General features: G+C 37.9%; 1 protein-coding gene across 2 annotated transcripts in view; it reads right to left on the bottom strand.

The window, feature by feature from the left end:
- The window catches only part of LOC101890542 (serine/arginine repetitive matrix protein 2), a 558,864-nt gene extending 533,957 nt beyond the window's left edge, over positions 1-24,907 (bottom strand). The window contains exons 1-2 of one of the 2 annotated variants that reach the window (XM_059130660.1): positions 24,352-24,907; positions 16,038-16,514 (exon numbers count right to left, since the gene is read on the bottom strand). The gene's annotated coding sequence lies outside the window, so the exon portion shown is untranslated. The remainder of the gene's footprint in view (positions 1-16,037; positions 16,515-24,351) is intronic. The other variant, XM_059130659.1, reaches the window with a different exon arrangement.
- Positions 24,908-25,535: the final 628 nt, after the last annotated feature.

Below are 25,535 nucleotides of genomic sequence, written 5' to 3'. Positions count from 1 at the left end.
ATGACAATTTCCACAACAACAAAAAACACCTTCTCTCCAACAGCAACAATTTGGCAAAATATTAATATTCAGTGGATTTCCACGTGGAGCTGCTGGCAAAGGGAGATAAGTTCTGTGAAATGGAATTTATGTTCCTTTTCTTTTTTATGCCAGACAAATGGCAAACGCATGTTACCGGAACCACTGGCAATGAAGATTCCTCTGCTCGATTGCCATTACTACGAACTACGACCAAGAACATCAAACATGACACATTGACTGTACGAAAATGTTCTCCAGCATGGCGAACATGCTTTTCGCGTTCTGCGTCAAGTGACAAGTTTTGTGAAAAAAATAAACAAATGGTTTCATGACGGAAAAAATTGTGGTCCAACAGAGGCATGAAGGAATGTTTGAGAGCAAACACAGATATTCAGACATGTTTGCATGTGCAAGCCAGTAGGGCATGGTAACTAGTTGAATTCAACCTCCCCTAGTTGGGAGTTGTCTTGGCTACAGTTCTCATTAATTTCCATAAAATTGGCTTATTTTTTACACAAGTTTAGATGATTGGATTCTGAAGTTATAGAAAATTCGATAACTTCTGGTTCCAAAATAACTGATATTTTCGGAATTTATTTTTCTGATAAAATATCCTTCTTCCAATCCAGCTGTTGAAAATTTCAACCATATATATTAATATTGTGACAGATTTATGTTTGGTTCCTCATGACCCCCAACTAGTCACAAATCGTTAGTGCCATGAGGAATGTTGTCACTTCAAAGCACCCGAACGGTAGTAACTCACACGTGCCCACAATTTATTTGCCGAATGAAAAAAGGATGTTGCGTGTAGACCATGTGAGAGTGCAAATATTTACACTCCCTATTTTTTTGGTGATGTTTTTTTTTTAACATTTTCGCGGAACTAGAACATTTTTTTTTTTTTTTCGAAACACATGTAGGAATGTTCTGTACATTTGTATGTGTGTGTGGTGAGTATTTTGCATATGTCATGTATCTGAGAATATTTAAAATTTCACTTTCTAAAAGATATGTGGGTGAAGTTTCGAAACATGTTATTATTCATTTATGTTTGTTATTCTTCTGGAGGGAGATATAAGTGTTATAACAAAGAATATATTAACAAGTAAAAAGCTGGCCGAACTTTAAATACCCTCCACCATTTGGTACAAATTTGGCAATTTTCACAAAAATAAAATCCGTTAAAAATCCTGTTAAAATCTTAAAAATAACGAATATAGCCGTATATAATGGGCCTATAAGACGACGTGGACCTGCAAAGGCAACTTTTGTCATTCAAATGCGAAACTTGAAAAAAAATCTGTTTATAATGTAGCTAAAATCATCAAAATACCGAATATAGGCAGGTACCATGGGGGTTATAAATCGTGGACCTGCACAGACAATTTTCTGGCTTAGGCTGTAGTATCTATTACGAACTTCAAATACCGAATTTTAAATAGTTCCGGTAAATAATGTCTCTAACATCATCAAAATAGCCAATATCGGGAGGAACCGTTATATGGGGGCTATACGAAGACGTGGACCTACATGGCCCATTTTCTTTCTTTTGCTGACGTATCTATTACGAACTTCAAATACTAAATTTTAAACAATTCCGGTAAATAATGCCGCTAAAATCATCAAAATACAGAATATCGGAGTCTACCGTTATATGGGGGCTATACGAAGACGTGGACCTATATGGCCTATTTTCTGTCTTAGGCTGTAGTATCCATTGCGATACTAAATTTGAAACAATTCCGGTAAATAATTTCGCTAAAACCATCAAAATACCGAATATCGGGGGCTACCGTTATACGGGGGCTATAGGGGGCTCATTACCAATTGTATACACTAACAGCGACCCTAATGCCAAATTTCAGATTTCAAGCACTAGCTGTTCACCCAATACCAAATTGTACCAAATATAATACTATTTAGCACTTTTTGTGCACTCGTAGTACACTTTTCCAAAACCACCTCCATATCTTAACCCCAGATACCAACGGTGTTATCTATATCAAATTTCAGGATTTCAACTCTATTCCTTCATCCAATACCAAATTAAGTACCATTTAGTACTTTTCGTACAATTGTAGTTAACATTTCCGAAACCACCTGCATATGTTCAGGCCACACATGAACAGCGACCATAGTACCAAATTTCAAGCACCATATGTTCACCCAATAACAAATTGTAACAAAGATTGTACTATTTAGTACTTTTGGTGCACTTGTTGGACACATTTCCAAAACCACCTCTTTATCACTAAGCTACCACCAACAGGGATTTCAATATGGAAACTTCGAAATTTCAATTTAAACCAACGCCATATCTCAAACCCAGGTATCAACACAGTCTTCAATGTCAAATTTCGGGATTCCAGACCTATTCCTTCAGCCAATATCAAATATAGTACCATTTGGTACTTTTCGTGCAATTATAGTAAACATTTGCAAACAATCTCCATATTTCAACAAAAGACACCAACAACGACTTCAATACCAAATTTCAGGATTTTAGCTCTTAATTTCCCACGTTGCCAAATTTAGTACCACTTAGTACAATTATAGTACACATTTGAAAATCCACTTCTATTACTCAATTCCAGTTACCAAAAAAAAATCAATATCAAATTCCAGAGGATTCCAGACCTATCCCTTTACCCAATACAAAATATAGTACCATTTAGTATCTAAATACCAACATTTCAAAATATCCACTTCTTATGTTCATCTAAAACGGAATTGTACAAAATAAAGTACCATTTAGTACAGTTCTTATACATTTTTAGAACCACCTTCATATATCAAACATACTTTGCAACCTTGATTCTTATACCGAATTTCACATTTTTTGCTCAATCCGTTTACAAGTACCAAATGTATCATATTTTTTTAGAAGTTACGTACCATTTTAGAACTTTTCGTTACCTTAAAGATCGAATTTTCAAAAACCCTTTGGTACATCTAACCTGCATTGCATCAGTGAGTCTCATTGCAAATTTCTAGCTCATTCCATTTGTCCAATACAAAATATTAAATTTTTCGTACATTTTAGTACTTTTCATACCCTTTTAGTACGAATTACTAAAAGCATAGTCTTACCACACGCTTACGCACCAAGACTGACCCTCGTACAAAATTTCAAGATTCTTGTTCTTTTTGAAACCTTTTTTTTTCGATTGTTTCCAACGCCTCAAATTCTAAAGTAGGAAAATCCAGGGCCAGGGCCTGGCATCCATAAGGGTCAATTTTCAGATTATTTTGCTTAAAAAATCGAATTTTTGGCTACGCCGGATGTTGTGACCCTCATACCCAAAATGGAAGCTTCTCGAATACAAGTTTCACTGTTGTAGTGGTGATAGTAAAACTGTTCCTACTTTTTAGTATAAAATTCCAAGCCCTCTTCCTTTTGCACCAAATACCATCCGTACATAACACATCCAGTTTAGCACATCTGACACCAGAAGTGGCTGAATGTAACATTTAAGATATCCAGCTCTCTCCTCTTCATTTTTTCCTTTTGGTACTTTTTTGTACCCTCCACTATACTATGGAGGGTATATTTACTTTGTCATTCCGTTTGTAACTCATCGAAATACTCATTTCAGACCCAACAAAGTATATATATTCTTGATCAGCGTAAAAAAGTCGATTTATCGATGTCCGTCTGTCTGTTTGTCCGTCCGTCTGTCTGTCTATCTGTCCGTCTGTTGTAATCACGCTAACTTTCGAACGAATTGAGATAGAATCTAAAATTTTACACACAAGTTTATTTTGCTAGTAGGCAGGTTAAGTTCGTAAATGGGCCATGTAGGTCCACGTTTTCATATAGCCTCCATATAATGGAACCTCCCAATATTCGGTATTTTGATGATTTTAGCGTCTATATTCACCGGAGTAGTTTCAAATTACGTATTTAGAGTTCGTAATGGGAACTACGGTCTGTGACAGAAAATTGTCTGTGCAGGTCCAGGTCTTCGTATAGGTCCCATATATCAGTACCTCTCTATATTCGGTATTTCGACGATTTTAGGTACAATACTCACCAAAATTGTTTGAGATGTCATATTTGAAGTTCGTAATGGATACTACAGCCTATGACAGAAATTTGTCTGTGTAGGTCCACGTCTTTATATAGCCCCCATATAACGGTACCTCCCAATATTCGGTATTTTGATGATTTTAGCGTCTTTATTCATGTCCGGAGCAGTTTCAATATTCGATATTTTGACGATTTTAGGTACAATACTGACCGAAATTGTTTGAGATGTCGTATTTAAAGTTCGTAATGGATGCAACAGCCTGTGACAGAAAATTTGCTATGCAGGTATAGTATAGCTCCGATATAACGATACCTCCCTACATACGATATTTCGATGATTTTAGCCGTATTATTAACCGTTTTTTCCAAGTTTCGAATTTGAATATAGTAATGGCCTATGACAAACAATGCCTATGTAGGCCCACATCGTATAGACCCCAATATGTTTTTGAGATTTTAACAGAATTTTTAACTTATTTTATTTTTGGAAAATTTCCAAATTCGTTCCAAATGGTGGTGGGTATTTAAAGTTCGGCTTTTTAACTTGTTTTGGCTGGCTTAGTTCATCGGCTGGCTTCTTCGTAAAACAACAAAGGTCAGAAAAGCCTTTTATGTACTCTCACCTTTAATCGAATTTTCAAAACATAACCATCATCTAAAAAAGTTATTGTTTAATTTTATAGTTTTTCATTCGCTTTCTCTTCTCAGATGTCATTTTTATTCTTCCCCAACAATATCATTCCTCAGCATATGAAAAACTTTTCTCCTTCCCCCCCTCTCCGAATTAAAATGTTATTAAAACCAATAAGAACAGCAATTAAAACGCCATAATAACATTACTGTTATTATAAATACGATTAACATAACAGTCATAAATGTATACATAATAATAATTATATGAATGCATGTATGTGTGGGTATGTGTGAGTCAGTGCGTGTGTACTCGCGTGCGTGCAGAAAACATTTATCCCTACATAATTATTAACAATGTATCTGAATAAATAATCTCAGAATGTATCTACAAAATGGTTGGAGGAAGTAAACTGCAAAGAAAGAAAGAAGAACTACTGGCGGCGCTTATTTTACAATTTGTTGCATGTCACATGCTATGTTCTGGAAATCACACTCTCTCTCTCTCTCGCTCTTGGTTTGTTCTCCACTGTATAAAAGATAGTTAACATTTTATAAAACATTGTTGCAGACTGTTAACATTCGTAACAGAAATGTACATCTCGCTTTGTCAAACTCTCGTTTTTGTTCTCTCCACACTTCTAACCCTTAATTTGTGTCAGATAGAACATTCTGCCAGAGTAGATATCTGTAGTAAATTTTGCTTTTGTTATTGTTGTTTTTGTAAGATAAACAAAAAATGAAACGTGTTTAATGTAATCTGTGTTGTGTGTGTGTTACTTGTTGGAGGGTTCGGAAGTAGCAAACAACAAAAAGAAGAAGGAAGTTGAATAGAAAACCACCACGAAAAGACGAACACCAAAATCTTATAATACGATCATACAATGACACGGTATTAAGTTGTCGAATACAAATATTTTCGATTCTACTGTTCTATTCTAAATCTTGCGACAATAGAGGGTACATATCACTTGATACAGCCAAAAAAATTAGACGAGAAAAGGAAGCAACGGTCAAAGAACCTATGTCTCTTTGAACAATCGAAAGGAGTATCCGACTTAGTCCAAACTTGGTATATTGTTATATTTATATCCCCAGCACTGGCTACATAGGATATACAGGGCGAAATAAAAAAAACTGCAAAAAAAATGTCGGAAATAGCATAAAATTTTAGAATAAGTTTAGATTTCTTCGAATTGGTCAGCTTTGGCACGAATTATGGCATTGAAACGGCCAATGAAACCGTCACACGCTGCCCGAATGTTGCTCTGCGGTATTTTGGCCCATTCCCGGTGAAGCGCTTGCTTGAGGTGATCGACACTTTGGTATTTTTGAGTGCCAACCTTGCTTTACAAAATACTCCAGACACAATAGTTCAATGGATTGATATCCAGAGATTTTGGTGGCCATTGTGCGCTGGGAATGAATCTCATTTTGTAACCATTCTTGGGTGGCGCGTGCTGAGGGCGATGGTGCTAAGTCCTGTTGGAATGTCCAAGGTACACCCTCCAGAATATTTTCGCGATAATATTCGGCATTTATTCTGATGCCACGGGCACTTAATACGAGCGGAGAGTGACCATCGGCTGTTATGGCGGCCCACTCCATCACCATGACCGGCGCTTGAGTTCAGGTGGCCAACCGAAGGTGCACATTTTCAGCTGACCTCTTTAGTTTAGCTGGACAACGAATGTTTTTTCATCGGAGGCGGAGAAAACCAAATTCGGCAGTTCACCACTTTCGGCAAAGCGAAGCAACTCTTTAGCTCTTTTGAGTCTATTTTCTTTCTGTTGTGGTGTAAGTTCTTGCACTTTTTGGAATTTCAATGGCCTTACCCCGAGCTCATTTTTCAATATTTGCCGCATGGAATATTGCGATTGCGATATGTTCAGCTCAAGAGCTATTTTTCGGCCACTGCGACGTGGGTTTCGATCAAGTCGCTTCTTTACTTTTCCAATTATTTCTGCTGATGTTGCTGTTTTCTTCCGTCCACCTTCTTGAGATCGGGCTACGCTACAGTATCACAGTAACGAGACACAAAAGATTTATTCACATTTAAATGCAGGAGTGCTCTTGGTTAATTGTAATATTTTTTTAAAACCGTATCGGTCCACTCCTACTGGTCCTCCCCCACAAAAGCTCAAAATGTTCAAAGAAAAATAATTTGCCTAATAGAACAAGAAAGGATTAACCAATTTTGTCCGAACTTTGCAAATATTCATTTTCGTATCAGTGCTACATCAGGTGCGGAAATGGACAGCATCGGCCCACCCCATCAAGTAGCTCCCCCACAAAGGATCAACATTTATAATAATTATAAATCTTATAAAATATGATCATTCTGTGGTCACTCTTGGTCCGAAGGGGTCAGATAAGGCAGGGTTTTTGGGAATTCGTACTAGAAAGGTGCGAAAAGTATGAAAAGGTAATAACTATGGTACCTAATGTATTTGAGGAAGCAGTAGAGAGTTGAATTTGGAGGATCGGCTGAAACTGGAATCCTGAAACTTAAAATTAACATTACTGACGGAGTGTAGGATTGGGAGAAATTTTTGAAATTTGTACTTATGTGCATAAAAAGTACTAAATAGTACTAAATATGATACAATTTCGATTTAGGTGAACCGAGTGGAGTTGGAATTCTAAAATTTAGAAATAAGGTCACTATTGCATTCTGAGACTAAGGAATGTAGGTAGTTTTGGGAATTAAATTACTATTGCATTCTCGGACTGAGGTATGTAGGCAGTTTTGGGAATTCGTACTTATTAGTACTACATGGTACTAAAATTTGGAACAATTTTAATTTGGGGATAGACCGAAAGAGATGGAATCCTGAAATTTGAACATAAGATTTCTATTTGACTGTATGTTGTAGGTAGTTATGAAAATTTGTACTAAGTGTTCTAAATGGTACTAAATTTGGTACAATTTGGTTAAGGGCGAACGGATGAAGCTGGAATTTTGAAATTTTGTACTGGATGCCTGTTGGTGGTATGTTTGTGATAAAGAGGTGGGTTTGGCAATGTGTACTACAAGTGCACGTAAAAGTACAAAATAGTAGTATACAGGGTGAGATAAAAAAACTGCAACCAACTTCAGACTGCTGTCATTTCTAAGGCACTAATCCGACGGCTGTTAAAATTATTCCTGTGACTGCTCATTATATTGTTTACAAGCATACAAAACCATTTTGGTGAGAATTTTCCAGAAAAAAAGTTATTCGTGATGGGATTCAAGCATGATAGTGTGATTCTTTATATTTGGCTGGAAAACCACAAGTGGCTATCGTTGGAGTACTCCAGCATTTAAATGTGAATAAATCTTTTGTATCTCATACCATCACTCGTTACCGTGATACTGGTAGCGTAGCCCGACGTTAAGGAAATGGACGGAGGAAAACAGCAACGGCAGCAGAAATGGTTCCAAAAATAAAGAAGCGACTTGATCGAAACCCGCGTCTCAGTGGATGAAAAATGGCTCGTGAGCTGAACATATCGTAATATTCCATTCGGCAAATATTGAAAAATGAGCTCGGGGTAAAGTCATTTAAATTCCAAAATTGCAAGAACTTACAACGCAACGGAAAGAAAATAGACTCAAAAGAGCTAAAGAGTTACGTCACCTGGCCGAAAGTAGTTAACTGCCAAATTTTGTTTTCTCCGATGAGAAGACATTCGTTGTCCAGCAGTTTGTAAACAAACAAAATTATCGTGGATAGTGTTTACCTACCAAAGAGGACAGCTGAAAATGCGCAACTTCGGTTGGCCACCAGAACTCAAGCGCCGGGCATGGTGATGGTGTGGGGGCGCCATACCAGCCGATGGTCCCTCTCTGCTCGTATTAATCGACCGTGGCATCAGAATAAATCCCGAATATTATCGCGAAAATATTCTGGAGGGTGTATTAAAGCCTTGGGCACGCAAACATTTTGCCCGCAGACATTGGACATTCCAACAGGACTCAGCACCATCGTACTCAGCACGCGCCACCCAAGAATGGTTACAAACTTACGTTCCTCGCTCCAAATCTCCGGATACCAGTCCGTTAGACTATTGTGTCTGGGTTATTTTTAAAAGCAAGGTTGGCACTAAAATGTACCAAAGTGTCGAACACCTTAAGCAAGCGCTTCGCCGGGAATGGGCAAAAATACCGCAGAGCAACATTCGGGCAGCGTGTGACGGTTTCATTGGCCGTTTGAAGGCCATAGTTCGTGCCAAAGTTTACCAATTCGAACAAATCTAAACTTATTCTGAGATTTGATGCTATTTCCGACATTTTTTCTTTCATTCAATAAAATTTAAAAAAAATGAAAATTATGACGTTTGACTTTGTTGCAGTTTTTTTATCGCACCCTGTATTTTAATGAACGGACATGGGCTGAGGGTATACATCTTTCGGATTTGTCTAGCAAACAAGATCCTAAATACTCAACTCAGAACGAACAGATCTATTTTTGTATTCTCAGCCATATGGCTATACAAAAGCGCACCTCATCGTCTTCTCTGTGGACGAAATCCATTTCAGGGCATTTGGAGTCGATTTTCGTTCGTTCGTCTTTCTGGCTGGTGTGTACTATAACTCTCGGAGGTACTACCCGATTTCCTCCAAACTTCGTACATTATAATATTATTATCATGCTATAATCGGCTTCGGAGAAGGACAATATCGGTTCACTTCTTTTGGTAGCTCTCCCTCCAGGGGTCAAAATTTTAAATGACCACAACGCTTATTAAACGGATCAAAATCTTAAATACCCATAACCCACATAAAATTCTAAATGAGCATCAAAATGACATCTGGTGCAAAGATGGAATATTTCAGATCCCCTCCTTCTGGTACCTTGGTTGGTTCGGTTCAGTGGTTAACGCTACCTTTCGAACCATGGTTCGGTTTTAGAATTTGTTTTTTTTTTTTTTTTTTGTTTCAGGCGGCACGAATGTGGTCTTTGTTTGGTGAAGTGGAATGTGTAAATACGTACATATCGTACCGCACACAAACTGCTTGTCAAAATCTATTAGTCGCAGTGGATAGCCTCCAAGTAATTTTTAACATATTTTTAGTAAAAATACATTTACTTATATAATAAGAATTATTTTTTTTTTAATATTTCGTTCGGGCCGAACTTTGAATATCCTCCACTCCATTTCAAACGAATTTGGCAATTTTCAAAAACAATAAAATCCGTTGAGAATTCTGTTAAAATCTTAAAAATACCAAATATAGCCGTTATATTGGGATCTATACGAAAGCGTGGACCTGCATAGACAACATTTGCCATAAGCCATTACAATATTTAAATGCGAAACTTAAAAAAAATCGATGAATAATGTAGCTAAGATCAACAAAGTAGCGAATATCGGGAGGTACCGTTATATGGGGGCTATACGAAGACGTGAACCTGCACAGACAATTTTCTGTCTTAGGCTGCAGTATCCATTTTGAACTTCAAATACCAAATTTGAAACAATTCCGGTGAATAATGTCGCTAAAATCATCAAAATACCAAAATTCCATACTTCTATATGGGGGCTATATGAAAACGTGGACTTACATGGCCTATTTTCAATACCAAAAGTCCTGCAGACATAATATAACTTCTGTGTAAAATTTTATCAATCTACTTCATTTTCTTCAGAAGCTAGAGGGATTTACACAGACAGATAGACGGACGGACATCGCTAAATTGATATAGAATTTTATGCTGATCATGAATATATATACTTTGTGGGGTCTAAAATGTATATTTCAAAGTGTTACAAACGGAATGACGTACTTAAAATACCCTCCATACTATGGTAGAGGATATAAAAAGATTGCACAAAGGTTTACCTTTGTGTGACTCTTCCGCGTACTTTTCCGCATATAAACAAATGGCAAAATTTTAATAATAAAAAATAAATTCTCCCGCTCTCTTTGCCCATTTGCCAACAACAACTGCCAATGTTTTTGTTTACAAGTCACATAAACAAATACAAAACAATTGTGTCACACCAAAAGGTATTTGACAGATGACAACAGCAACGAATTGTAAAAAGTATCTCAAACTGTGTGTGCAGTAGACACGCGCCTTGTAATCTTGTGTGCTCTCTGAGAGAGAGAGAGAGAAACTGAGTGTATTTGGCTGAATCTGCACACCTGAAACGAAGTTGTTTACGTTTTGTTGTTATTGTTGTTTTGGAAAACTCTACAAAACGTATTTACCCAACACACTGACATTTGCCAATTGAAGTGCCGATTTGAGCTGATTGGACCTAAAGATTCATAGATTATCTTATTGAAATGTGATAGATATTGGAATTTTTATACCCTACACCACAAGGTGGTCGGGGTATTATGTCTTTGTGCATTTCTTTGTAACAGGCAAAAGGAAACGAGATAGACCCATAGTTCCTTTTGATGATCTGCATAGAATCACATTCTGAGTCGATTTATGCATTCCCTCTGTCCGTCTGTCCATGTATTTTTGTAAACAAAGTACAGGTCGCATTTATTGCCCGATCCAGATGAAATGTTTCACAGATCATTTGTTTGGCCCAAGGACGAAACCTATTGAAATTGGAGATAATCGGTAACAATTTAGATATAGCTCCCACATATATCTTCGTCCGATTTGCTTTTTTTTTGTGCACGGAACGTGTAATATCAGCCCGAATTGTATGGAATTTTGCATATACACCCAAATTAGGCCTGAAAATATGTATGCCAAATCTGATCAAATCGGTTCAGATATAGCTATAGCTCCCATATATATTGTTCATCCGATTTGTTACTTTTGTCCACCGCCGCCGTAATATGCACTCTGCAACAACAATATTTGGGGAAATATATCAAATACAGCTCAGAAATACATTTGCCAAATTTTATCGAGATCGGTTCAGATTTGGATATAGCTCCCATATATAACTTCGTCCGATTTACCTTTTATTGTGCACCAAACGTCTAATATTTGTCCAAATTGGATGGAATTTGGCACTTACGACCGAATTGAGTCTAGAAACTAGTATGTCAAATTTGGTGAAGATCGGTTCAGATATAGCTATAGCTTCCATATATATTATTCGTCCGATTTGTTATATCTGTTACCCACAACCGTAATATGCACTCCGTAACAACGATATTCAGGGAAATATATCAAATACAGCCAAATTTTATCGAGATCGGTTCAGATTTGGATATAGCTCCCATATATATCTTTATCCGATTTCAAATTAATTGTGCACCAAATGGGCAATACAATTCCGAATTTAAAAGATACAAATGCTTCGGCATATTTAGTCCTTTAACTTTAAATTATAATTATAATCATGGCGTGTATGATTGAATTCTCCCATAAAAACTTTTAATTGTTATGTGGAGCTCTACTAAATTAGGAAAGTGGTGTAGGGTATCATAAAGTCGGCCCCGCCCGACTTTAAGACTTTCTTTACTGGTTTAAATTTGAAGTAATTTTTAAACAAATGATAGGTTCTAAAAAAGATTTTTTCTGGGGAATAAGAGGCCTTCTCAAGATGGAAGATTATCAACGAGCTATTATAGGCACAGAAACTTATTTTGGGTTGGAGTTCTTCCAAAGATAGCATATCTTTAATGGTCTTCTAAAGATTCAAAGCTTGTAAAGGATCGAAGAAGTCGTCTTTCCAAAATGACAACTACTATTGATAAAGGATACAGATAAAAGAAAATCTCCAAAATGTATTTTTCTTTATTCGAAGGCTTCAGAGTGGTCTTCCTCAGCAACAATTTTTAAAGTGGAGTAGGCACCAGGAGGATTTTGCTATTAAGAGTATTAAATACCCAATTTGAATCAATTTCGTGAAAATGTTGGCTAAAAAAAAACAAAACACCCAATATCAGGGCCATAAAGGAAAATCCGGACCTACAAAGACAATGCTCTGCCACCGGAGCTAGAACTCATTACTGTTAGAAAATGTGGCTTATATCGTCAAAATACCGAATATCAGGTAATATCGGGATTAAAAAAAGTGGACTTATGTGGACAATGTTTTGGCAACGGAGCTAGAACCCGTTGGAAACCCTAATTATCAAATTTAGAGCAATTCCGTGGAAAATGTTGCTAAAATCAAATCAAAATACCAAATATCGTGAGATACCGTTATATGAGGGCTATACGAAAACATGGACCATTTCCAAACTTAATCTGCCTACCAAATTTGCAACAATTCCGTGGACAAATGTGAAACTCCAAAAATTTTGAGGCGAGCAAACACGTGAGTGACTTATTGGATCCACGCAGTCCCGGAATAGGCGTCTGTTTGGAATTTTTGACCAGCTCCGAGGAAGGAACGCAAAGTTTGATCGAGGTAGCCTATTGGGTCTACGCGGTACTGGAATAAGAATCTGTTTAGAAATTATGACCACCTCCGGGGAAGATACGAACAGTTTGATCCTGGTAACCTATTGGGTCCATGTGATCATGGAATAGAACCCTGCTTGACCTGCTACGGGTAGGTAAGAAAACGTGGATCCAGTTGATCAATTGCTGTCCCAGAATAGAACGCTGTATGGAAATTTTGGAAGCACACAAACGAGTGCCTAGGTGACCTTTTGGGTCCACGCAGTCCCAGAATAGGCGTCTGTTTGGAATTATTGACCAGCCCCGAGGGAGGTACGCAAAGTTTGATCCAGGTAGCTTATTGGGTCTAAGCGGTACTGGAGTAAGAATCTGTTTGGAAATTTCGGCCATCTCGGAGGGAGGCATGAATAGTTCGATCCAGGTGAACTGTTGGGTCCATTCGATCATGGAATAGGACTCTGCTTGACTTGCTACGGAGAGGTATGAAAACGTGGATAAAGTTGATCTTTTGCTGTCCCAGAATAGGACCCTGTATGGAAATTTTGGAAGCACACAAACGAGTGCCTAGGTGACCTTTTAAGTTCACGTAGTCCCGGAATAGGAATCTGTTTGGAAATTTTGACCAGCTCCGAATTAGGTACAAAAGGGTGGAACTAAGTGGCCTATTGGGTTCACACGGTCCTGAAATAGTGGCGTGTTTGGATATTTTGACCAGCTACGGAGACATACGAAAAGGAGGATCCATGTGGTCTATTACTGTTCTAAAGCAGAACGCTGTATAGAAATTTTCTGCATGGAAACTGGACCTAGGTGACCAATGACCGTTTTTCGGTCCACATTTTCGTATCTCCCTCATATTTTGACCTTGTTTAGAAAATGTTGACAAGTTTCGGAGGAGGAATAAAAGCGAGGACCTGGAAAACACCATGGCCGCTTTTGGATCTATGTTTTGTACCTCCAGGTTTGGACCCTCTTTGGAAATGTTCACCATAGGTCACGCTTTTCGTGAATGACGAACAGTCCAGTAGGATGTACCGAAACGTGGACCTACATGAACTATGGATCCTTTTTTTCCCACGGGGCCCTTAATGCTTCCTTTTGGGAGTTTCCACCAGTTCCTGGCCTATGGCTTCTTTTTGTTTCACGTGCCGATACCACGAACGGAATTTAATCGTTTTTTAAAATTTTTATCATTTTCGGGGGATGTACGAAAACCTTAGTGACCTATGGCCCCTTTCCGGTGGATGTGCGAAAACGTAGACCTATATGACATATGTTCTCTTTATAAAAATTTCGAAAAGTCCAGGAGGAGACAGGAGTTTCGACCAGTTCCTACGAAACCAGTGGTTCTTTTTAGATTCAGGCGTTCGTACCTTTCCCTGGAATTGTACCTAGTTTGAATAATTTTCACGATTGCTGGGGAGGTACGAAAAACGGATACCTAGGTGACATATAGCCCTTTTTCGAGAATATAACCCTTTTTGGAACTACAATTTCGAACAGTCCAGGTCCTTTTCGATCTTTCGATCCTTTGTGAGGTGCTCAAACCTTTCCCGGAATTACGAACAGTTTGGAAATGTTGACATATTGGCCCTGATCAGCCCACGTGGCCGGTACTGGTCCTTTTTGGGAATTTATGTCAGTTCCTAGCTGACCTATGGGTCCTTTCCGGTGAGGTGTTTAGACCTCCCCCAGGAATTAGACCTAGTTTCGAAACTATGGCCATTTCTGGGAAAATGTATACCTTAGAGACGAATGGCCCCTTTTGAGAATTTAAAACAGTCTAGACGGAGGTTCGATAAGGTGGACCTAGGTAACCAATGGGTTCTTTTTGTCCATGCGGACCCAGTAATGGATAAATTCCTAGTTGACATATAGCTCCTTCACGGTCTACGTACCGGGATATGCCCGGTTTTTTTTTGGATATTTTAACCAGTTCCGGCAGAGGTACAAACAAACAGAGAACTAGGTGACCTATAGTCCTTTTTGGAAAATATTGACCATTTCCGGGGGGATAAACGTAAACGGAAACCTAGTCCCCAAAATGTTGACCTTTTGTGATGAAGGGGGGGGGGGGGGGGGCACCAGAACTCAAGTGCCACCAGAACTCAAGTGCCGGCCGGCATGGTGCGAGTTGCCTTAACAGCCGATGGTCACTCTTCGCTCGTATTAATCGACCATGGCATCAGAATAAATGCCGAATATTATCGCGAAAATAGTTTGGAGGGTGTATTAAAGCCTAGGGCACGCAAACATTTTGGCACGCGCCACCCAAGAATGGTTACAAAATGAGGTTCCTCGCTTCATTTCCAGCGCACAATGGCCACCAAAATTTCCGGATACCAATCCGTTGGACTATTGTGTCTGGAGTATTTTGGAAAGCAAGGTTGGCACTAAAAAATACCAAAGTTACGATCACCTCAAGCAAGCGCTTCGCCGGGAATGGACCAAAAAACCGCAGAGCAACATTCGGACAGCATGTGACGGTTTCATTGGCCGTTTGAGGGCCATAATTCGTGTCAAAGGTAATCAATTCGAACAAATCTAAACTTATTCTAAAATTTAAGCTATTTCCGATATTTTTTGCATTCATTCAATAAAATTTAAAAAAAAAATAAAAGTTATGGCGTTTGACTTTGTTGCAGTTTTTTCATATCACCCTGTGCTTTCATAATCTGCCGAGTTTTTCTTGAAATTATTTTTGGTATTGCCTAGTGAAATATAAGACTTTAAAGAGTCTGCTATACATTGAAAATCCCCCCAACTTTTTTAATATTTTTCAAGGCCCCTTGGAGGCTTTCTATGCAATGGAGACTATTTCAAAGTTTTCTATACATATTAGAATATTTTGACAAAGACTTGCATTTCTGAAAGCGAAGGAAGAAAAGAGTCATAAAAATTTCAACTTTAAGACCCATCTTGAGATTTGACTGTACTCTAATTATACCATAACTTTCACTTAAATAATATTTCACTTAAAATAAATCTGATTTTAATTTTCATTTACTCTATAAAAACGCAATCTCGCATTGACTTACCTTTACATGTGACCCCCTTTATTGAGCGGTGTCTTTTTCATTACCGATGCCAGAGGGAAAGGGAGAAAGAAAACGAAATAAATCCGTAAAATGGGGATGTCGGGAAATTACTTAATATTTGTGTGGTTATTCCTTTGCGGGGCCCATTAATAATAATTTTGGGGGGGGGGGAGGGATTTCTGATGTTTTTATTTCACTTAAGGATGTACTATTTTCTTCTGCACGGAAGAAAAGCCATCATTGATCTCTCTTAACCGATTTCACAGGTATTCGTTTTTCGCAATTGATTTCACTTAAATGGGATTCACTTCGTGTATATGATTATCTTCCATTTTCTTGAATTTTCCACGTAACTTTTTGTTGTTGAAAATATGTATATTGCACAAATCCTATTTCGATTTCATATTTTTTTCTTTTGATATTTATTTTTCAATATTTTTTTAATGTAATTTTCAATGTTGCTTTGATAATTTTTGGCTGTAGAGAACATTTTTTATTTGAGTGTTTTTTTTTTTTTTTTTTTTTGGGGAAAAGTTACTTTGATATTCTTTCATTACATTTTGAAAAATTAAGGGAATATCAAGGAATATATTTTGCAGATACATGTCCGTCCACCATATAACCTGAAATATTGCACTCGTAGACTGGCTGACCGAGAATCAACGCCCAGACGAAATGGCTGAAGGTAAAATCTTCAGCTGTTGCACTAGGATCAGTCTTGGTGCGTAGGCGTGAGATAAGGCTGAGTTTTTCAAATTCGTACTAAAATGGTACGAAAAATATTAAAATGTACTAAAAATTGAATACTTTGTATTGGACAAACGGAGTGATCTAAAATTCTGAAATTTGTAATAAGAGTCACTGGTGAAGGATAGATGTACAAAAAGGGATTTTGGAGATTCGAACTTTAAGACTACGAAAAGTTCTAAAATGGAACTAAACTTCTAAAACGGTACCATTTGGTATTATGTGAATGGATAGAGGTAAAAACTTGAAATTTGGCATAAGGGTGCAAGTACATAAAAGGCTTGAAGTCAAGGCTGGGCATATTAATGTCAAGTTATAATGGATAACGACGGCAGGATTTTAGCGCGGCTCTGTACTCCCCTTATGAAATGTTGCAAAATATGCCTAGCCATGACTTCAAGCTTCTTATGTACTTGCAGCTTAAGAATCAAGGTTGGAAATGAAATTTGATAAATGAAGGTGATTTTCAAAATGTGTACTAAGTGTGCGAACTGTACTAAATGGTACTAAATTTGGGACAGTTTGGCTTAGGGTGAACAGATGAAGCTGGAATTTTGTATTGCGAGCCATATTGGTGGTAGGTTTGTGATGGTTTTGGAAATATGTACTACAAGTGCACGAAAAGTACTATATGGTACTATATTTGGTACAATTTGGTATTGGGTGAACAGATAGGGCTGGAAATCTGAAATTTTGTATTAGAGTCGCTGTGTATGTTTAGCCTGGACATATGAAGGTGGTTTCAGAAATATGGTATTGGGTGAAGGGATAGAGATAGAGTTCTGAAATTTTATATTGAGGTCTCTGGAAATGTAATATGGAGGAGGTTTTTGTAATGTGTGCTATAATTATACAAAAAGTACTAAATGGCACCATATTTGGTATTGGGTGAAGGGATAGAGATAGGATGCTGAAATTTTATATTGAGGTCTCTGTTGGTCTCTGGAAATGTGATATGAAGGAGGTTTTGGAAATGTGTGCTATAATTGTACGAAAAGTACTAAATGGTACTATATTTGGTATTGGGTGAAGGGATAGAGATATAATTGCGAAATTTTGTTATTGAGGTCTCTGTTGGTATCTGGAAATGTGATATGGAGGAGGTTCTGGAAATGTGTATCATAATTATACGAAAAGTAATAAATTGTTCTAAATTTTGTATTGTGTGAAGGTAGAGAACTGAAATCCTGACATTTAATATTGACGTCCTAGTTGGTATCTGGGACTGAGATATAGAGATGGTTTTGGAAATGTAATATATAATTGTTCGAAAAGTACTAAGTGGTACTAAATTGGGTGATTGGATGTCTTGATAGAGCTGGAATACTGAATGTTAGTCCGCCAATTTCACTTAATGATAGTACGCTAGTCGTTTTGTCCTCATGTCTGCGCATTTAATGCTCAAACCTTGAACTCTAGTCTTGCCGCCTCCCAAAGCTTTGCTCAATCTAGATTTATATCACTTGAAATTCGGGCATTTTAGGCTGTTATTTTTTTACCTCTAATCCCAGTATAGCCAAATACCACCGACGGAGCCCGAAGATCATTTTCAAGCTAAATTCTCTACAAAAAAAATCCTACATTCGTGCCAGGTACCCATATGATGCGTAATGATTCACCATTTTTATGGACGTAATGTTAGCGCACTAGCCAGTAGTGCTCCTACACCGAAACTACCACCCGGGCCCGCTTTTGCATTACTTCAAAATTATATCAAATTGGTCAACATTTTTTCATTAAAAAATTGAGAATTGCGACCATCTATCTTTATTTTCCAACATGAGTTTAACCAAAACCTCAATGAACAACTGAGAGGCAAATGTTATACAGACCCCTTTCGTTCTCCCAGCGTGTTTGGTGAAAATCGGTTCAGATGTAGCTTTAGCTCCCATATATATGGTTCATCCGATTTTGCACTCCAAGAGAGTGAGTGCTACTAAATATGCATAGTGTTGTAGGGTATCATATAGTCGGCCCGCCCCACTTTTGACTTTTCATTACTGATTTTATGTTTCGGTTTCATTGACGGAGGATCAACTATTCAAATTTCATTACATGCAAATTTTAGGGATTTTGAGGATAGCCGTCGTTTTTTACTATGATAATGTATCCGGGTCAACGGTGCGATATTTCAAAATATGGAGAGAGAGAGAGAGAGGAAGTCATTGACCTCACCAATAAGGATTTATAATTTATACTAGATTGGAAGGTATTCAAGATCTCCGTAGAAGACATTTATCAGAAACTTCATAGAAACCCCAATTTTCAGATTCTGCGATATGAAGGCTACACCGTTTGGGTGATTTGACCCCAACCTCAATCTTAGATGACGACAACTTTGTAGATGCGATAACGAGCGTTATGCTTGAGTGCTATGAGAAATTCTGTCCGCTTACATACCCTGGCAAAAAACACACACAAGTCTGGTGTCGAAACATCTAGCCAACCTAAGGAAGGATAGCAGAAGATTGTATAAAAGTACCTATAAGACCAAACAACATACGGACTGGGAAGCCTATGAGGTCGGCTTTAAAAAGTACAAAAATGAGAACCAAATTGTCTCACTGAGTCGATAGAGAACATCAATGACGTTGCCAGATTTCGTAAAGTCCTTTCAAAGGATCCTAAATCCATATCAAGTATAAAGCGGGGTGATGGCACATGTGGCTGATTCCGGTCTTGAGACTCTTAATCTGTTATTAAGCACTCAATTCCCAAACAGCTAAGATGCGATAATCAATTGGCAATTCGATCAAAGCAATCGGTATTGCAAAACGGAGAATAGAAATCTGATTGATTGGCCAAAAATCAAGCGGGCCACAGACAGTAGCCCTACAAATCAACCGGACAAGACGGTATTACTTCCGCCATGATACAATAGCTCCGATTCTGGGAGAGATTGTTAGGGTTTGTCTAAATCTAATGCCCATTCCGGTATTGTGAATGGAAGTCACCGTCATGATCAATGCGATCGCTATAGCTTAGCGGAGAATATGCATCTGATTGATAGAATTATAAGCACCCTCCAAAATCAAGTGGGCCATAGACATGTCCAAACCCTTCAAATCATCCGGGTATTATTCCCGCAATGTTACAACATGCTTCGGCGGCAATAGCTCCGATTCTGGGAGAGATTATTAAGGGTCGTCTACATCTATCACACATTCCAGTAGTGTGGAGAGAAGTCGCCGCCACTCACAACCCTAAAATTGGGAAACCAAGTCATTTACTTCCAAGGAACTACAGACCTATTAGTCTCTCCTCCTTTCTATTAAAAATCCTATAAAGGTTAATTGACGTTGACAGCAGACCTCTTTTACTCCCAACTGCAGATCAGCACTGCTCAGCATGCCTGTATAAAAGGTAAATCCGTTGAGACAGCGCAATATGATGTCGTGGGTTACATCGAGAAAAATATAAATGGTTCTCTATTCCCCTTGGCAGTCTTTCTCGATTTCGAGGGAGCCTTTACAAATGTCAGAGTCGAATCCATAACTCTTTTTCAAAGCTTGATTTATCCCAGCTCCTCATAGATTGGTTTGATGCCATGCTCACCAATTCGCAGATTGGGGAGATGTCTATTAGGAGATAGGTTAGGATAGGTTTTCAAATCCAATGCAAGGAGCTCTCGTTAAACTGTTAAGGTGAACACGCAGTAATGGACTAAGCATAAACCCATTAAAACCCGTGCTCGTCCTCTTCATGAGAAAACGTAAACGTCCTGTTTTTTCACCGCCAATGATAGATGGAGTTACGTTGAACTTATCTTCTCAAATACCTCGATACTGATCTCAAAATACAGAGGATCCTGTAAATATAGGTTTAATCGCACTCTACTCTTGTAAGAACTCAATAGGAAAAATATTAGATCTTAATCCGCGTATAATCAAGTGGATATATGAGTCAATTGTTCGCCCGATCCGAGTAATTGGAGCTCTACTTTGGGTAGGTCATCCTACTATCGAGGCATTGATAAAGTCCAAAGTGTTGAATCGTTATTGATCGCAGGTACATTTACAAACACACCTCAGGCCGCAATGGGTAACCTACTTTGCTTGAGTCCATTAAGTCTTTACTAGATGTACCCTTCGAATTTAGGCAATGGCGCAGGCAATCCTTTGGACACTTTGCGACCTTAGGACAAACGGAATGCATAGATGGCGAAATCAAAAACAATGACTACATATCACCACGGTTGAACTTCGAACCACTTGACATCCACATATTTGACAGGGAAGTTTGGACCGGTAACAACCCATTTTTATGAGGTGTAACTGTCTATACCGACGATTCTAAGATGGATTGAGGCACAAGTGCTGGGGTCTTCTGTGATGTCCCTAATATACGCAAATCCTACAAACTAAGCAACGGAAATTAGGCGGAAATCTTTGCGATCCATCAAGCTCTGCTGGCGTCAGGAGATTTCATCAAAAATGGATGAAGGGGTATGTGATGTCCCTAAGAAAATCTGGCTTTTAATCTCCGAGAAAAGAACACGATCGCTTATCTCCATTACCAAACCTGACCTACAGCTTCTGGTTCGAGCTCCAGGTTTAAAAATTCGGCTAACTTAAGGGGATGTAATCAGATATCTTCTGGAGTAAGATGGGTAGGTTTGGCGGGGCAGTTAAAGATTTGCAGCGTGTACTGCTGGCCTGTATCACACGACGGGCAAACATCACGGACATCTTCGTCAATTCACTAGTATTCACAGACCACAATAGAGCCGCATAGCTGACCACAGACCGACCTATCGTGTTGTAAGAGGTCAACATTGTTTCCTTGTCTGCACCACGAGTGCTGCCGGTTAGCGCCTTGAGGACATTATTATACTTTTCATTTCCCTACATATAAATAGAGGATTGAACCAGAACAAGCCGTGCCAAAGAACTGTGTTTGTAGCCCTTGACCTATCAAAGACATTCGATACGGTTAATCATGCCACACTGTTTGAGGATGTGAGGAGAACTACCCACCGGCCAAGTTTGAAACATTGGATAGTCAACTATATCTGTGGACGCCAGTCGTATGTGGTATTCCGGAACAAGAAGTCCTAAGCCCGTGGAGTGAAACAGGAATTTCCTCAATGCATGGTGATATCTCCGAAACTGTTCAACCTCTACCTTTTCGGAAATCCTCTCCATTCAGATGGCATAGAGATCAGTGGTCACATTCGATAGCATGTTCAAATCGTCCGCACAATCCACAGCTATTTGCCACAAGATAAAGCTTCTGGGGGTATCATCACTGCAGATCACTGCAGCGTGAGAGCCATGTCTTCTAAATGGAGTAGCGACGATACTAATGTTTAGGTATAGCCTCCAGGTTTCGATTTTTTAAAGGCTTCTGCCACAACTTTCAGCGAATAACCGTACCTTTCTGTCTCAATTTCCAACCTAATAAGATGATATGGGTTTCGCTTGTTGGGGTATTTCTTATTTTAATTAAAAAGGATTGACATATTTTACTCCGCTCATTATTTCATTTTACTTTGATAATCATAATAGTGGAGGGTATATAAATCACTTTTCACCTATTCAAATTTAAGATGAACCCAAAGGACCAGGAGGTCTCCGAGTGGAGTGGTTAGCGTAGGGCAACCGCACGTCCTTTAGCCTAACCTAATCCAACATAAGGGATCAGAGCAGCTATAGCACAATTCTCCAACTCGTTTTTGGAACAACTCTAGTTTAGTAAGAGCCCCTGATTCCGGGAAACTATTTTCCTCCATTTTTTTTTTTTTTAATTTTTTTTCCACTGGTAGGTATTTGTACCCTGATTCCGGGAAACTATTTATTTTTTGAGGGACGCCAGCTTTTTGACTTATACCAAAATAGATATTATATGTCACATAATGAAGTTATATAAAGTGGTTCGGAAGATATAGTCAAATTATAGATTTTTTCTACCCGGATTTTTTATAAAACCCCCAAAAGGTCGAAAAACGACCCAATATGGCTGATGCCAATTTATAGCTTTTACTCTCACCTTTCTAAAATGCTACCATTTGTGCTAATACATTTTTCGGGTTCAGAGATATGGGCCTTTCCACCCGTATAACCCGATTCTAACCAGTTCATTAAAATTATGTTTGGTTAGGATAGGTATTTTTATAAGCTTTCAAACGATACACATATTGTGTATATCGGATAAGCGGGTCTAGCCCGGGTCCAAACCTGGACTTTCGGGTCAAAAAATCTGGAGTCCTCCAAGAAAAAAAAATTGTTTCCCGGAATCAGGGTAAAAATACGTACCACTGGACAAATTTTCAAAAAAAATTGATTAAAAATAGTTTCCCGAAATTAGGAGAAAATTTCAAAAAAAAAATTGAAGAATTTTTTACTAAACTAGAGTTAAGCCATATTTTTTTCAGTGCTTGTTGGCTTGAAATTCTATAGATATTTCATCAAAGGGCTATCGGTTCTATAATCCCAGCAGGGCCTCAATACTTGTTCTATGAAAATGTGAAATGAAAACTTTTATAGAGAAATGTCAAATGAAAAATATTATAAAGGAAATATTTTTCATTTAATATTTTCATAGAACAAGAATCCAGTCCCAGAACTATTTTATAATCCCACATCTTGATCCAAATCTCATAAATTACTGTTGCGGAAAATATTCATCCATTCCCATAATTTCTTTATTTTATTTAAGTGTTTAAACATTAATTATTCATAACCGTATTTGTTTATTTTCTTTCATTTATTTTCCCATATTTTATTTATTTGTTTTTTGTTTATTATTTGCATTTTTTATACAAATATAAAAGAAAACAACAAATTTACAGAGTAGGATTAGCAATGCATGCAAATTCCCCCACCGCATAACAACAAAACCCCAGCACATTTTCTATGTCGTCATGATAGGCTGCCGCCGTTGTACACAAACACAGCTGAGAGAGAATTTACACTTCCCCTCTCACACAACCAAACAAAACCAATAAAACAAAATGTGTTTGCTTTTGCACCACACAGCAACAACAACATGTGTTGGTCTCTGCAAATTTGCCCCATGCAGAGAGTGTTTGCCAGAGAGAGAGCGGGAGAGAGACAGCGAAAAATACCAGAAATAAACAAATGAGAATTCTCTTTCTTTTTTTCCGTTTTTTTTTTTTGTTGTTTTCTGTTACACTCATTGATTTGATATCTTGTAGATACTTTACAGATTCCGAACGCAAAAAAAGAACACACACACACGCACACCGTTACAAAGGCAACATCAGCGAAAAAAAAATCCATAGATACACATACACAAAATATCGACGACAATGAAAAGCGAAAAAAATTCGCCTTTTATTTGAAAAATTAATAAAAATTCTGAGATATTTATTTCACAGCTCATCACTGTTGTAATGGACCAAAGGATGACAAATGCCAATGGCCTAGGGGAAATGCAAATGTAATGAAAGAAACCAAATGAAATTTCCCAAGAAAAACTCATTAAAAACTGGGCGCGTTTATGGCAATTTTTTCTACTGTGGCACACAACAGAGCAGCACAATGACGACGGCCTCATCGGTCGTTGCTTTCCACATTTTTTTTTTTTTTGGATTTTTTATACAAACATTTTGGCATTTCTTGGCGAAAAAATGGCCAGAAATTGGAAACTTATTTCACCACAAACACGCAACATACAACTTGCTCCGATCCGCACCTTTTGGCCGTACACTAGCTTTACAATGTAGCTACGAATTTTTACATTTTTACGACATTGCAGGGCAATGGATAAAGACGAAGACGCGAGCGACACTACCAACAGCTTGAGGTTTTTTTCTTTGCGATTTTTTCGTCTTGTTTTATAAACTTATTGAATGCATTTTGTTGTTGTTATTATTGCTATTATTTTTTCTTAATTATTTCTTGTTTTGCTGCCTTAATGGCAACACAAAACGCGTTGCACAAACACTCAATCATTCAATTCTCTTGAATTCATTTTTGCTTTGCTCTTTTCTTTCTGATTTTTCTTTTTTGTTTAACCTTAATTTTTATGCGAAAAATTCCAACCGGGAACACAAGGTATCTATAAGATTTTCGGCACAGTACTGGATTCCAATTTACATGAATTGGGAGTCGAAACTGGTACTGTTGGCTGGCTGGCTGACTGGCCGCTCTGTCTGTTGTGTGAAGTGACTTGGCTGAACAAAACAAAAAAAAACATAATGAATAGTTTCGCCTACTCTTGGTGGTGGCGGTGTTGTTGTTGTTGCTGCTTTATATGGTGTTGTTGTATCGTCCTCTTCTGCTTCGGGTTGCTTCTTTCTTGTGTTGTGTGTTTATTTATTTATTTTGTGTATTGTTTTGTTTCATATTCTCATTCAACATTCTGGCTGGCTGGCTGACTCTTCTTCTGCAAGGCTCTCATTGTACAATTTACTCTCTCTCTCTCCCCAATCTCACTTGCTCTGTTACTCACACACATCATATGGTGGTTACTCACCACATGCAATTGGGTACTCGAAATTGACAACGAATAATTAAGCCATTGCTGAATATGTTATTATCGTTTGTCTTTCGTGCCTTCATTCGTAAACAAAAACGGTTTGTTTACAAAATATTTGCCTCGCCAGCAGTTTTGTGGATTTTGTTTTTGACAACCACAGACATTCAAAGAAAGTAAAGATTAATGCAAATGTTCTTTCGAAATGATTTGTTAAACAATCAATCTGCCATTCCACCCTGCTCTTAGGTTTGTTGTTAATTATTTAAATTGTGTTTGCCTATGCGTGACCGGAAATAAGACAAGAAATTC

The sequence above is a fragment of the Musca domestica genome, unplaced genomic scaffold, assembly GCF_030504385.1.
Source record: "Musca domestica strain aabys unplaced genomic scaffold, Musca_domestica.polishedcontigs.V.1.1 78, whole genome shotgun sequence".
Taxonomy (NCBI): domain Eukaryota; kingdom Metazoa; phylum Arthropoda; class Insecta; order Diptera; family Muscidae; genus Musca; species Musca domestica.
This window is presented reverse-complemented; position numbering and strand designations above follow the sequence as displayed.